The sequence below is a fragment of the Bos grunniens genome, chromosome X (assembly GCF_055505025.1).
Source record: "Bos grunniens cultivar Pamir isolate PY7600 chromosome X, Bosgru_T2T1.0, whole genome shotgun sequence".
Taxonomy (NCBI): domain Eukaryota; kingdom Metazoa; phylum Chordata; class Mammalia; order Artiodactyla; family Bovidae; genus Bos; species Bos grunniens.
The window spans coordinates 138634044-138646276 of NC_141194.1; the positions used below are offsets into that span (position 1 = coordinate 138634044).

General features: G+C 39.1%; 1 long non-coding RNA gene across 6 annotated transcripts in view; it reads left to right on the top strand.

The window, feature by feature from the left end:
* The first annotated feature begins 2154 nt into the window (after window positions 1–2154).
* The window catches only part of LOC147341489 (uncharacterized), a 268296-nt gene continuing 258217 nt past the window's right edge, over window positions 2155–12233 (top strand). The window contains exon 1 of one of the 6 annotated variants that reach the window (XR_015159102.1): window positions 2155–4844. This is a non-coding gene — a long non-coding RNA (uncharacterized LOC147341489). The remainder of the gene's footprint in view (window positions 4845–12233) is intronic. The other 5 variants (XR_015159099.1, XR_015159103.1, XR_015159100.1 and 2 more) reach the window with 5 other exon arrangements.

Consider the following 12233-nt stretch of genomic DNA (forward strand, 5'->3'; position numbering starts at 1 on the left):
TTGGTGCAAGTTTGGCTTTGGGAAGTGCTTTAGAATTTCTTTGTCTAATCACTGAGCTGCTCATCACTGGTTGTCATATAAAATCCTTTTTGTCGCACATCACAATCCAAGAAATGGTTCACTGTTGTGTAGAATAAGAGAAGACACTCCAAAATGATGATTTTTTTGATTTGTCATCAGCTCATGAGGCACCCACTTATCAAGCTTTTTCACCCTTCCCGGTTTGCTTCAAATGCTGAACAACTGTAGAATGGTTGACATTGAGGTTATTGGGTAACTTCTCGTGTAGTTGTAAGAGGATCATTTTTGATGATGGCACTCAACTGTTGGCAACTTCTGATGGCCAGCCACTATGCTCCTCATCTTTAAGACTCTTGTCTCCTTTGCAAAACTTTTGAACTACCACTGCACTGTATGTTCATTAGCAGTTCGTGGGCCAAATGCCTTCTTGATGTTACGAATTGTCTTCTCTGCTTTATGACCTGTTTTGAATTCGAATAAGAAAATTCACTCGGATTTGCTCTTTGTCTAACATCATTTCCCTAGTCTAAAATAAATGTAAAATACACAGCAAGTAATGTCATTAGTGAAAAACATAAAGCAAGAAATATGCGTTGAAATGTATAACATGACCACAATTATTTAAGAATGTATCCCAATATCGAACAGCAAAGTTCAACAATGCAAAGTGGAGGCAAACAACAAACACTGGAGGTGGGGGAACCAGGTAAGGAGATTGGATGGGGCAGGACTTACTCTACATAACAGTGATCAGGTGGAATGAAGACGTACAAAGCAGGATATTTTGAGGTGGTTATTGCAGTATGACTTTTATTACTACATAATGTGAGCAGGAGCTATCCCTAATCTCTCATCTATCTTTGAACCTTTTACATGAGAATCATGTATGCAGGATTTCTCAGGACCTAGGCTGTAAGCTCTAGTGGTTGTTAACTTTAGGTTCATAAATGGAATCGAAGGATATCTATGGGCTCTCCAGAAATTGAATGCAATTTGTGGTATGTGCATTTTCTTGGGTTGGTAACTTGCCCCAGAGTCTCTAAAAGATGGATTCAAGATGGCAGGTTTGTTTTTCAGGGTCTTCTAAAGAACTCTAAAAAGCCTCTATACCCAATCAATCCTGAATCCATCTTAAGTTGATCATAACTTGGAAGATGGTCATCCATTCATCTGTATTGTTTTAAGTGGTAGTGGCAAAAGTTAAAACATCTTGCCTTGTCAAATTATCTGGAGGCTATCTGCAGTTTATTGTTGGAAAGTCACTTGTCAGTGGAATAGAGCCATTTTCTATTTCAAGGAGACGCTTTAACCAAGTATGAGTGGAAATCCCAGCATGCTTATTTTTTTTCAGTAATTGTTGGAATTGTTTTATTTCTCAGGTTTCCCTGATAGCTCAGTTGGTAAAGAATCCACATGCAATGCAGGAGACCCCAGTTAGATTCCTGGTTTGGGAAGATCCCCTGGAAAAGGGATAGACTACCCACTCCAGTATTCTTGGGCTTCCCTTGCGGCTCAGCTGGTAAAGAATCCACCTGCAATGCGGGAGACCTGGGTTCGATCTTATTCTAACCGAACCTGGATTTGGTTTTATTTCTACTCTACCATGTTTCAAGAAGGATTTATGAAAAAAAGCATACAGTACAATATTTTAAAAGTAAATAAGAAAATTTGATTTCTCATCAAATTTGGGGTGAAAATAATACCCCAAGTGAAGCCAACACTCCAAAATGTTGTGTACACTTTATTCATGAATTGGCTCTGAAAAACCTGGCAGGCCACACAGAGAATTTAATGTGGTCAATTAGAGAAATTGCAGTGTCCATCATATAAAAAGCGAGTCATGGTGGAGAATAACATTTTCTGGCAGTTAAACCTAAAGGAGCTTCTCTTTTGTATTCTCATAAAGAAACAGCCTTGTCTTTTCAGTAAATGAGATGAAGGGATTGTATCTTGTAATAGCCCTGAATGTTAGCTGATGGGCAACAGCTCAGTTCATTCAAATGAAGGCTATTTCTACAATGACACCAAAATACGTATCTCAGGCACCTAGGTCTCTGATGCTTTGGTTTAGTCCAGGAAATCAGTTGAATATTTGAGACCAGGTTCTTAAACTGGGATTTATGGTGGCCTTACTTTTTATAAGCATGTTTGTAAAAATCCGAAAACTCATGTGATCCTTGTTTGATTCTCATGATCCAAGTAGCATAAGATCTCATTAGTTTACAAGCTGTGCCTGGCCTTTGTTTTGTTTACATTTTTGTGGATGCTGATCTCTAAAGACTGCCTCTTGGGTAGAATGAAGCTTTTAATATTACAGCCATTTAATATTCTATCTTACTGCTTATCAGAAACAAGTTTAAATGTTTAATTTTTTTAATTGAAAATTTTAATAACATTTCTAGAGGTCCTGTCAGGGGCAAAGAGACTTTATTTGTTCTAGAGCTGAGAATAAAAGAAGGATTTCTTTAAAAGATGCTAATTCATGCTAATTGGATACAGATTTTGTTGGGGTTATAAACACAAATTGACATGGTAATTGAGAATAACAATAGGAGGATATTGGAGGATAGTGGGAATATTGACTATAATGACCATTTCTGCATGGGTCAGGCTAACAAAAGTTTAATTCCTTTGATGTGTTGTTCAATGGAGTTTTCTGTTGGTTTGTTTTCAGTTGCGCTGGGCCTTTGTTGCTCCGCCTGGGTTTTCTCTAGTTGTGGCGGTGAGCGGGGGCTATTCTTCCTTGTGGTAAATAGGCTTCTCATTCCCGTGGCTTCTCTTGTGGAGCGCAGGCTCTGGGCACACGGGCTTCAGTAGTTGTGGCGCACAGGCTTAGTTGCTCCACGGCATGTGGAATCTGGACCAGGCATCAAACCCATGTCTCCTGCATTGGTAGGCGGATTCTTATCCACTGTACCATCAGGGAGTCCTGGAGGTATTTAATGGAGAAAGGAAAGAGGAGATTTTGACTGAGTACAGAGCACATAAACGTGAGAAATCATCCTTGCAAATGAGAAATAGCCTTCTTTTCAGGGATAGGAGCTAGAAAATGACCTGTTACTTTAACTTAGATGACCTCGGATTTTTGTCAGATGACAGATGTCCTTGGACTTGAGTATCAGACTGATAAAGAGCTATTACCCCTGTCCTCATGAAACTTTAACCAGAATGATATATTGTACTATATTCAAGGCTTTTATGATCTTTATTTCAGTGCAGTGTGTAGTGGTACTTACCTTCTAGTTACATTTCATCATTATTAAAAAACATTTGTAAATTGTAATTAGATATACCACTGCTAGGTACTACTATGCAGGCACCTTTTGTGCTTTCCAGGATAATTCATCCAAGGCGTCACTAATACAGACAAAAGGTTGTGCTTATGGGATATACAGCAGGAAATGTAAAATGAGTAAGATATACATATCACATGTTATCTGAGGTCCAATTACATTTTGAACTGATGGTGAGTACTCAGGGTGAGAATGACCTTAGACTATGTGTGATTTGGGAAGTCTTTTTCTCAAAAGGTTGATCTGGGAAGACTTCGTGAAGGATTTAGATATTCAGGAAGCCAACCTATTTCAGTTCAGACCTAGAGGGTGTAGGTCTTTTGGGATCTGGTTCCACCCTAAGTTGGCACTGGAGGAGAGAGTGTCTCTAGAAGAGATCGAGAATTCAGGCCCATTTCGGTAAAGTGCAGAATCCCTCCAGAGGCAATGGCAGCCCACTCCAGTACTCTTGCCTGGAAAATCCCATGGGCGGAGGAGCCTGGTAGGCTGCAGTCCATGGGGTTGCTACGAGTCGGACACGACTGAGTGACTTCACTTTCACTTTTCACTTTCATGCATTGGAGAAGGAAATGGCAACCCACTCCAGTGTTCTTGCCTGGAGAATCCCAGGGATGGGGGAGCCTGGTGGGCTGCCATCTATGGGGTCGCACAGAGTTGGACACAACTGAAGCGACTTAGCAGCAGCAGAATCCCTCACACCAGCCTGTTATCAATACTAGCATGGGATTGGATCGTACCTCTTTACCTCTTTATATACTGTTTCACACTTCCTAAAGACTTTTTCAGTCTTTTTTCATGACTAACCCTCATGTCACCAATCTTTTTATCACCGTAATAAGTTTTAATCATATTTTTTGTATATTACAGATCATTGAAAAGTTATTGCCTCTGTGTCAAGATGATTTTCCTCCTCTCTGAGTGAGGATGAGTTCCACTTAAACTTCCTCACTTGCTCTTCACAATGCCCTTTTTGCCCATGAGTTAAATCTCACAATGCATGTAAAAGCACGTAAAGAGGACCTAGTACATAGCAGGTCCTCGGTAACTGATGGCAGCTGTTATTAGTGGTAATATTTATACCAGGGGGGTCATCAGAGTCAGAATTTATCAAAAATATTTGGAGGCACCCTGCACTCCAAATATACTAAATCAAAGTCTCTTGGAGTGCAGGCCTGGAGGAGTGTTAAAGGCAGTTCCTCAGGTGATTATAATGTGGAGATGATATTTGGGAATTAACAGTTTAACTAGCCTACAATCCCAAGCACCTGTGTTCTTACTTCAGTTAGGGACAGAACCAATCCAGAGGCTGTTGCTTGGGGAGAGAAGTGTATTAGGCCCCAGGGAAAACCCATCATTAGCAAGACATATTTTAAAGTCAAGAGTAACAGCCTCTGTCCTGGGTTCAGCCAGTACATGCTGCTCTTGTTCACTCTAACACTCTTGCCTTCCCCAGCCTACCTTCACTTACCTTCCTGGATCTAACCTCTTGTTAGCCTAGACATGAATCATCAACAAACATCTACTACTAAGGTAAGCAGTTTGGAATTCAGACCTACTTTTGGTTTCGCTTATACCTTCTTTAGCTCTTATCTGTAGTGGTTCATTTTTTTATGATTGGAGTTGCATTTGGGCCTGGGTTTTGTACTCTGTTCTTTACTTTTCCTTGCATCATATTCTGATGTTGGTTAGTGAGGCGGTTATATAAACATTTACTAATTCCATGCTATAACTTTCTCTTTAAGCATTGATCTAGCTGCATCTCACAAGGTTGATGTGTGGTATTTTCATTTTCCTACAGCTCAAAATATTACCACTAATAACAATATTAATATTTTTTCTCTCGGGATTTATTCTTTGACCCATGTGTTATTTAGAAGTTTGTTGCTTCATTTCCAAATATTTGCAGATTTTCCAGACATCCTTCTGTTATTGATATATAGTTTAGTTGCACTGTGGTCAAAGCACTTCCTTTGCTTTATTTAAATCCTCTTAAATTTACTGAGACTTGATTTATGGCCTATCATGGAGACTATTCCGCATGCACTTAAAAAGATGGTGCATTCTGCTTTAGCTGGATGCAGTGTTCTATAAATGCCAATGAGGTCAAGTTGGTTGGTGGCATTCCAGATCTTCTGTACCCTTGCTGATTTTCTGTCTGCCTTGCCTGTCAATTACTGAGAGAGGTGTTTTGAAATTTACAAATATAATTGTGACAATTATTTCTTCTTTTAGTTTTGTCATTTTTTGGTTCCTGTATTTTGAACCGTTACGATTAGGTGCATGCACACTTTGGATTATATATTCTTGGTGAATTGACCTCTTTATCAAAATGAAGTATTCTTCTATACCCCCTGGTAATACTCCTCATTCTAAAACCAACTTTAAAATTAATACAGTTTCGGAAGGTTTCTTTTCTTTTGGCCACACCGTGCAGTCTGTGGGATCTTAGTTCCCCTACCAGGGATCAGACCCATGCTCCCCGCAGTGGGAGCATGAAGTCTTACCCACTGGACTGCCAATACCCTTGATTGCATTTGCATGGTATATTTTTTCCATCCTTTACCTTTATATTTGAAATGGGTTTTCTTGCTTTTTAATTCAATCCAATGACAGTCTCTGCCTTTTAATTCAAGTGTTTAGACAGTACATTTAATGTCATTATTGAATAGTTAAGCTAAAATCTGACTTCATGCTATTTGTTTTCTATTTGTCCTGTTGTCTCATTTTTTTTACTTTTCCTCTGCCTTTTTTTTTAGATGAATTGTGCCTCTTTTTCCTCATTGGTAAAGTGAGGCTAATAATGAGAACCATTTCGTAAGGTCATCCTAAGGATTAAGTGAGTTCATTCATACAGTAGTGCTTGCCCCATATTTATGCAGAGCTCCACAAATGGTTGTTTTAACAATCTGAGGATGGAGATTTCCAAGGGATATCAACTCTCCAGAGGTTTTTAATTCTAGATCTGTTTTGTACATACGTAGGTGAAGTGGTTAGTTGTCTATGGGTAAGTTTAAGTGGGCACTGAAAGGCCCTGATTCCAAAATATCACCCCTACCAGATAGCTGTGGTGTGTGAAATTCTCACAATTAAGCACTTTACAAGCACTTCTGGAGTTGTGCCTATTCATTAAACTAAGGCATTGTGGGAGAGGGCAGTCAGTTTTCTCACTAGCACTGAAGCACAAATGGTTTCTGATGATAGTACCTCATACTCTCATGTTACCTAGGAAAGCACTGAGAGATTTTACCTGGGCGAAAGTCAGAGAAAGGGACATGGCCTGATCCTGGGAGAGTGCCACAGCATAATGGCTACTTGAAGGTAAAAGGACATGTAGGAAAGGTGCCAAAAAGGACCTAGCTCACTTGGTGGTTTTGCCTTGGGCATATTTGTGGAGTTAAGCTTCTGGGTTTTGTACTTGTTTGTTTCCTTCAGTTTCACTGTAGGAATATGACACAGTTGATATTGTTTGATTCTTGCAATAGTTAACTTGGTCATATTTTTACAGTTCATCTCTCATCATCTGTGCATGCTCAGTCATGTCCGACTCTTTGTGACCCCATGGACTGCAGCCAACCAGGGTCCTCTGCCTATGGAATTCTCCAGGCAAGAATACTGGAGTGCGTTGCCATTTCCTTCTTCAGGAGATCTTTCCTACCGAGGGATTGAACCTGGATCTCTTGCATTGGCAGGCAGATGCTTTACTGTCTGAGCCACAAGGGAACAGTTCACTCACCTCCAAAACATAAGGCCACTACTTTGGAAGTCTAAGTCATAGTGGGTTGGAGACAATTGTGCTTTTCCCTCTTAAATGAGGATTTGTTTGGTTCCTGTGAACTCTTCAACACTGTTGTGGAATATGAGCACCACAAGTAGGGACTATTTAATACCAGCACCTAACTTCATGGCAAATAGATGGGGAAACAGTGGAAACAGTGGCTGACTTTATTTTTCTGGGCTCCAAAATCACTGTAGATGGTGACTGCAGCCATGACATTAAAACACACTAACTCCCTGGAAGAAAAGCTATGACCAACCTAGACAGCATATTAAAGAGCAGAGACATTACTTTGCCAGCAAAGGTCCATCTAGTCAAGGCTATGGTTTTTCCAGTAGTCATGTATGGATGTGAGAGTTGGACTGTAAAGAAAGCTGACTGCCAAAGAATTGATGCTTTTGAACTGTGGTATTGGAGAAGACTCTTGAGAGTCCCTTGGACTGTAAGGAAATCCAACTAATCCGTCCTAAAGGAGATCAGTCCTGGGTGTTTATTTGGAGGGACTGATGTTGAAGCTGAAACTCCAGTACTTTGGCCACCTGATTCGGAGAGCTGACTCATTTGAAAAGACCCTGATGTTGGGAAAGATTGAGGGTAGAAGGAGAAGGGATGATGGAGGATGAGGCGGTTGGATGGCATCACCAACACAATAGACATGGGTTTGGGTGGACTCTGGGAGTTGGTGACGGACAGGAAGGCCTGGTGTGCTGCAGTTCATGAGGTCGCAGAGTCGGACACAACTGAGCGACTGAACTCAACTGAACACAGTGCATGGCACGGTGTGGGTACACAATAAATATTTGACCTGTTTGTAATTTCTTCCAAATGAATAGAAACTTTTGAATCAAATCAACAAGTCATTATCACCTGCTTGACTCCCTGTCCTCACTGTTCTTCAGCTCATCTCACTTGGACCATTAACCACCTCTAAACTGAATCCCAGACATGGTCTCTGGACCCAAACCTACCCTGAGCTACAGGAGTATGAAAAGCGCTAGACAAGTGTTTCAACAACTCAAGCATTAGCTTTGTTACTGGTTCTGCTCCAACTCCGAGTACAGGTTTGGTAACAGGACTTTTCTCTTGCCCCTGTGGCTGGCCCTACCTATGCACCCAAGATTCATAAACAGGGTCTTTTTTCTGTATTCCAGTTTATCTAGAGTTGGTGTCTATATGTCATATACAAGAAATCATAGCCAAGTCCCTAAATACCTGCTGCTTAGCCTGTTCTCTTCTATGTCAACCAAATATAAAACTAGGGGTTGTGTTAGCCTTAAACGATTTAAGACATTGGAAGAGGATTATTAGGGGAACAGATAGCATTATACCTAAGTTTGGCCTTTTGGAGGAGTCTTCTTTAAATTGCTTTACAACAGGAAGGGAAAAAGAAATCATTTTCCTTTTCCCTCCTGCACTTTTATCAGGATCCAGCCTGCAGACTGGTATTAGAAGTTCCAGAGTTGACATAGATTTCCAGTCTATAAGCTTTTGTGAGCTGGTCTAAGACCCTAACTACCCTTTGTTCTCATGGGAAAATATGTTGTGAGTTTCAAACAGTTGACTTACAGATAAATTTTGGGACACAACCCGTTGATAAATTAGAGCTGACTGGTAGGCTAATTCAGCCATGCTTGTTTTCACCAGGGAGCCTGAGTAAATGAATTTCCAGAATGGTCTCTATATAACAATGGGTGCCACTCCTTTTCTATATTTTTTAATAAAAAATAGAGGTTTTTCTTTTCAAGGTTGATGTTATTATTTTTGACAGATGATGAGTTTGCTAAAGAAAATTATCTTTCTGGTTATTTTTATTTTGATGGAGTTGTGTGTTAGTTGCTCAGTTGTGTCCGACTCTTTGCAACCCCAAGGACTGTAACCTCTGTCTATAGGATTCTTTAGACAAGAATACTGGAGTGGGTTGTCATTTCCTTCTCCAGAGGATCTTCCTGATCCAGGGGTTGAACTCAGATCTCCTGAATTGCAGGCAGATTCTTTACTGTCTGAGCCACCAGGGAAATGGCCATTAATTTGAGATTGATATGAGTTTAAAGCAACTTAAAAATAATAACCCGGTGTACGAGACAGCAAAAGAGACACTGATGTATAGAACAGTATTATGGACTCTGTGGGAGAGGGAGAGGGTGGGAAGATTTGGGAGAATGACATTGAAACATGTAAAATATCATGTAAGAAATGAGTTGCCAGTCCAGGTTCGATGCACGATACTGGATGCTTGGGGCTAGTGCACTGGGACGACCCAGAGGGATGGTATGGGGAGGGAGGAGGGAGGAGGGTTCAGGATGGGGAACACATGTATACCTGTGGCGGATTCATTTTGATATTTGGCAAAACTAATACAATTATGTAAAGTTTAAAAATAAAATAAAATTAAAAAAAATATATTGGAGTTTAAATTTTTTCTAACACTTCTTTTTCTCTTTCTAATTTAAATAACACTCACTGAGGTAATTTACATGGCACATTTTCCCAGGGTCTCTTTTAATTGTTCAGTTCTTTTGGCAGACATAAAAGGTAGATGTCTAATGTCCTAGGAACAAGAATAGGTTAACCTTTGAAGAAAGAACATTATGGGTAATAGAAGATTTAAGCCAGAGGGACTTTTCATGCAGTCACACTCCCAATCATTTTAGAGCTAGTATGTTTAAAGATGAAGTCATTAGGAATATTTCAGGAGCCACATCTTAGTGTTCCCTGTGGGATATGTCCAGGGAAATTCTGACTGTCTACCAGTCCAAACAGAGTTTAAACTCTTTCTCAAAGTGAGAAATATATATCCAACATGCATTCTCTGCCTTGGTGAAGCATGAAAGTTGCTGAGGTATGAAATAAGTGATTTGGTTTATGTTTCATCAGAAAGCTTCCTTAGGACATTTTAAAACCACAGTTCAGTTAACAAAACTTACACTTACCTACTGAATTTGGAGAACATACTCAATGGCTTAACTGAGACACATGCTAAAATTAAAGTGATAAATTTCCATTAAAATTCTGATTAATGTAGCTTAGTTAAATGTTAGCATTATTAGCAATATGTCCTCTTTTGAGGATGGAAGGATACTTTGTTTTGGGGTGGGGAGGATGTGCTTGATCAGGGAGAAAGTGAAGTAAGATGGCAAACATTAGAGGTGCTAAAACGAAGCATAAAAAGAGCACACTCATTCCCTCCCCCCTTTTTTTCTTTTTATATCCAAAGACCTTTAGAGGCAAGAGAGCTATTAGCCTATAAGTTTAACTTGTTCATTATCCTGGGTACTCCTGGTTCACTTTACACAATAAATACGCTCCTATAAAGTGTTCTAGAGTGCACACATGCATAAATTAAATAATTTTCTCATTGACTCACATTTTCACTTCTGATCTTCATTTGTCAACAGATTCTAAAACTGTCAGATATTTAATAAGAGGTGTTTGAACACAGAAGGAGATTCTGTTCTTTCAGGGAACTGTAGTACATTATTTTCTGGACTCTGATCCGCTGTGGATAGTTTAAGTTATAAACCTTGAGAGAGTCAGGTGACCAAAAGGCTTATTAGAAAATGTACTGCCATGATATTCAACAGGTCATGCAATCATTTTTCCTTATTTTGAAGTTTTAGATCACTTTTCTTAGTCTTCTCTGTGACATTGGACAATTTCTAAAGAGTGGTCTAGGTCATAAAAAAATAGCTGGACTCATTGTGTTTTGTGTCAAGATATTAACTGAACTTATTGCTTAATCATTTTCTGTAATTCTTAGAGATGATGGAAATTAAATATAGACTCAATAGAGGAGATGATATCATTGTTCACAGTTGTTTACTCTCCGCCATTCCTGTAAGATGATTGTGATCCTTACCCATTGCCAGATGGCTTGCCATGCCTCTTGTGGGAGGAGTATAGATTTGACTTTGAGCTCCACTGATAGGCTTTGGCACATGGCATATCCAAGTAGCAGTTTAAGGTGACTATGTGGTTTGGCTTGGCCTCTTGTTTTTGTCCTGTGCCAAGAGAATAGTATAGCTCAGGTAAGACGTCAGGCTGGGTCCTAGAATGAGAAGATATCTATGTCTACAGAGTAAAGCTTAAAAGAAATGAGCATAGTTGCAATGACCCTCCAATAGCCCATGGCTTACATGTAACATGAACAAAAAGTAAAGGGTGTATGCCACTGTGATTTCCCCCTGCAATGAGGAACAAGACAAGACTGTTCATTCTTACTGCTTCTATTTAACATTTCACTATTTGCTGGGACAAATAGACAAGACAATGAAATTAAAGGCATTTAAATTGTAAGGGAAGGAGTAAAACTATCTCATTTGCAGATGACATGATTTAGTACACTAAAAACTGTTAGAACTAGTAAACAAGTTTGGCAAAGTTGGAGGATACAGAATTAATGTACAAAAATCAATTGCATTTCTCTACAACAGCAATGAACAAGCTGGAAGTTAGGAAAACAATTTCATTTATAATAGAATGGAAAAGATTAAAATAGGAATAAATATAACAAGGATGCAAACTATATTCTTAAGACTATAAAACATTATTGAAAGAAATTAAATAAGGTATAAATAAATAGAAAGACATTCAATAGTCATGTATCAGAAGATTTACTGTCATTAAGATGGCAGCACTTCCCCAACTGATCTATAGGTTCAACCCAGTCTGTATCAGAATTCCAGCTAGCTTCTTTGTAGAAATTGACAAGGTAGTTGTAAAACTCTTATGGAAGTTCAGGGGACCCAGAATGACTAAAATAATGTTGAAGAGGAAGAACAAAGTTGGAGGCCTCACATTTTCTGATTTCAAAAGTGTTGACAATGCAAAAATAATCAAGACAGTGAGGCACAGGTTTAAGGATAAACATAGATAAATGGAATGGAATTGAGAACCTAGAAATAAACCCTCACGTTTACAGTCCATTAATTTTCAACGAGATTTCCAAAACAGTTCAACGAAGGAAAAACTGTCTCTTCAGCAAGTAGTCCTGAGACAACTGAATATTGACATGTGAAAGGATGAAGTCAGACCCCTGCCTCATCTGATATACAAGAATTAATTTGAAATGGATCAAAGACCTAAATGTAACAGCTAAAGCTATAAAACTTGTAGAAGAAAAAAAGTAAATCTTCATGATCTTAAAT